Source organism: Trachurus japonicus, chromosome 2 (genome assembly GCF_045865225.1).
Source record: "Trachurus japonicus isolate A0001 chromosome 2, Traja_1.0".
NCBI lineage: Eukaryota > Metazoa > Chordata > Actinopteri > Carangiformes > Carangidae > Trachurus > Trachurus japonicus.
In genome coordinates this window covers 530,538-534,016 of record NC_140908.1, presented here as the reverse complement: position 1 = coordinate 534,016, position 3,479 = coordinate 530,538, and positions in this window count along the sequence as shown.

Sequence of the window (3,479 nt, the reverse complement as noted above, 5' to 3'; positions counted from 1 at the left end):
AACTCAGATGAGTCGCTTTGATTAGCTCGTACACTCATAAAGAGATCCTGTTAATGGTTGACACCTGCATCCCAGTCCAGGTAGATCTCTCTCTGTGTGGACCAATCAGGAGCCAGAGCTCTGTTGAATGAATGCTGAATGCTGAATGCTGAAGACATTCACATTTTAATTAATCAAATCTTGACAACTCAACGGTCCGTGTACCTTTTGTCAGTTTGATATTCCGTTTTAATAAAAAAACGGGAAAACGGAAATACCGTGGTTTTTTCCTTTTTTCCTTTTCAAACAAAAACCAATAAATGAAAAAACAGAGTCGTTTTTCCGTTTTTGGTTTTCTGAATCAAAAACGAAAAACGAGAAAACCACAGTCAAATAACGGCCCGAATTTGGTTTTTGTAAATTCATTTGTTCGTTTTTCGTTTCATGTTTATCAATATAACGGCGGGCAGAACGGAAGCGGAAGTGAAACGTAATAACTTCAAAATAAAAGCGTGCTTATTTTCATACAGACTACCGTTTTCTTTATACACTCTTTTTTTTTTTTTTTTTTTACAGATTATGCTCGATATAGCCTACATTTATTTCAGTGAACTAAAGTATAGTTGTAGATGCCATGTACTAGTGGTGTGTGTGTGTGTGTGTGTGTGTGTGTGTGTAACCATTGTTTATTGGCTGTTAGGCTACAGTGTAATGAGGTGTTTTCAACACTTTTTTTCACATCATTAAAGCAGAAGTAAGGGGAATGTTTGTGTTAATATAAGTCTTAAATAGTTCTATCTTCCGACAGCAATCACTTCTATAGAGTGGTGGTTACACCTATCAGGGCCTAATGCATTTTAAACAGGAAAAAGGCCTCCAGTTTTACTGTACAGTAACATCACTTTGGTTCATAACTTCTCTCAATACTTGGTACAGTTGACTTCAGGACCACGCTGGCTACTTCCTCAGTCATGATCAAACATTTTTACTGTATCATTTTGGAGAAATTAAGCCTCAAATTTGCATCTTTAGCTTCTCTTAAACAGGAAAAAGGCCTAATACTCCACATTTACTGTACAGTAACATCACTATGGCCCATAAGTTCTGACAATGGTTGGTAGAGTTGACTTCAGGAGTATCCTGGCTACACCCTCCGTCATTTTCAAACATTTTTAATGTATCATTTTGGAGAAATTAAGCCTAGAAGTTGTCTTTCCTTGGACTTGCACTGGAAAAGCTCTGTCATTTTAGAGAAATTAAGCCTCTAAATGAGAATAAATACCGAGCATAAGGCCTCTTTCTATGTAAAAATGGAACTGTATAGCTGAATTTCTCTAAAATGATGCAGGAAAAATGCTTAATAGTGGATCAGTGGGTTGTAAGGATGGTCCTGGAAACAACTCTATCAACTTTTGTCAAAAATTATGTATCATAGGGATTTTACATTTGCATGAATATTGAGCAAAATTAATGGATTCATTTCTCAAAAATTATACAGTCCAAATACTTGACACTGCATGGGTGAGTAGTCAGGATATTCCCGAGGTCAACACTAACCATTGTCAGAACTTTAGGCCAAAGTGATATTACTGTACAGTAAAGATGGAACATTAGGCTTTGCAAAACTTTTTTTTTTTTTTTTTTTTACAAATTTGAGGCTTAATTATTCTAAAATGATACAGTAAAATGTTTGATATTGAGTGAGGGAGTAGTCAGGATGGTCCTGAAGTCAACTGTACCAACCATTGTCCGAACTTATGCACCAAAGTGATGTTACTGTAGGCCTACAGTCAATATGGAGTATTAGACCTTTTTGTCTTGTTTAAAAAAAGCTAAGAATGCAACTTTGAGGTTTAATTTCCCCAAAATGATACTGTAAAAATGTTTGATAATGACTGAGAAAGTAGCCAGGATGATCCTGAAGTCAACTTTACCAAGTATTGACAGAACATATGGACCAAAGTGATGTTATTGTACAGTAAAATGGAGTATAAAGCCTTTTTTCCTGTTTAAAAGAAGCTAAAGATGCAACTTTGAGGCTTAATTTCTCCAAAATGATACAGTAAAAATGTTTGATATTGAGTGAGGGAGTAGCCAGGGTGGTTCTGAAGTCATCTGTACCAACCATTGCCTGAACTTATGGACCAAAGTGATGTTATTGTACAGTAAATAAAGAGTACAAGGCCTTTTTGTCATGTTTAAAAAAAGCAAAAAATGCAACTTTGAGGCTTCATTTTTCCAAAATTATACATTAAAAATGTTTGATATTGAGTGAGGGAGTAGCCAGGGTGGTCCTGAAGTCATCTGTACCAACCATTTCCTAAACTTATGGACCAAAGTGATGTTATAGTACAGTAAATAAAGAGTATAAGGCAATTTTTCCTGTTCAAAAAAAATAAAATCAAAAAATGCAACTTTGAGGCTTAATTTCTCCAAAATCATACAGTAAAAATGTTTGGTAATGACTGAGGAAGTAGCCAGCGTGGTCCTGAAGTCAACTGTACCAAGTATTGACCGAACCTATGGACCAAAGTGATGTTATTGTACAGTAAATATGGAGTATAAGGCCTTTTTCCTATTTAAAATTCATTAGGCCCTGTTAGGTGTAACCTCACACACACACACACACACACACACACACACACACACACACACACACACACACAGACACGCCTGTAAACTCATGGTCGGAACTAACTGTTGTATAATGCTTAATTAACGTTGGTGTAGGGCTGTAGCTAGGCTATAAAGTGAACGTTTGGCTGTATGAAAGTAAGCAGCACGCTACTTTTATTTTGTGTGTGATGGGGACCTCTGCTGGTGACGTTCGCAGGGTAAAACTTTCCCACAATATGCATTCACACTCAGCTAAAAATAACCTACTTGTTAGGGCGACTATGGATGGAACAATTAATGGCTAATAGGGCCGGACGCGCTTCAACAATAAAAACTGAGCTCCAGGGGAATGTCGATAAGCTAAAATAGCAGGTCACAGGTGAAGAACAGCTGATTTTACTACGCTTGGTGACGTATCATCCCACCTGACCCCCCCCCCAAGAGAACGGTAGTCTGGATGAGAATAAGCACGCTTTTATTTTGAAGTTATTACGCTTCACTTCCGCTTCCGTTCTGCCCGCCGTTATATTGATAAACATGAAACGAAAAACGAACAAATGAATTTACAAAAACCAAATTCGGGCCGTTATTTGACTGTGGTTTTCTCGTTTTTCGTTTTTGATTCAGAAAACCAAAAACGGAAAAACGACTCTGTTTTTTCATTTATTGGTTTTTGTTTGAAAAGTAAAAAAGGAAAAAACCACGGTATTTCCGTTTTCCCGTTTTTTTATTAAAACGGAATATCAAACTGACAAAAGGTACACGGACCCTCAACCTTTTCTTACTTCCCTTTTTTGTTATCTGACTACTCCTTCATACTTTGTGCTACTTCAACAATTCGGTCCGTGTACCTTTTGTCAGTTTGATATTCCGTTTTAATAAAA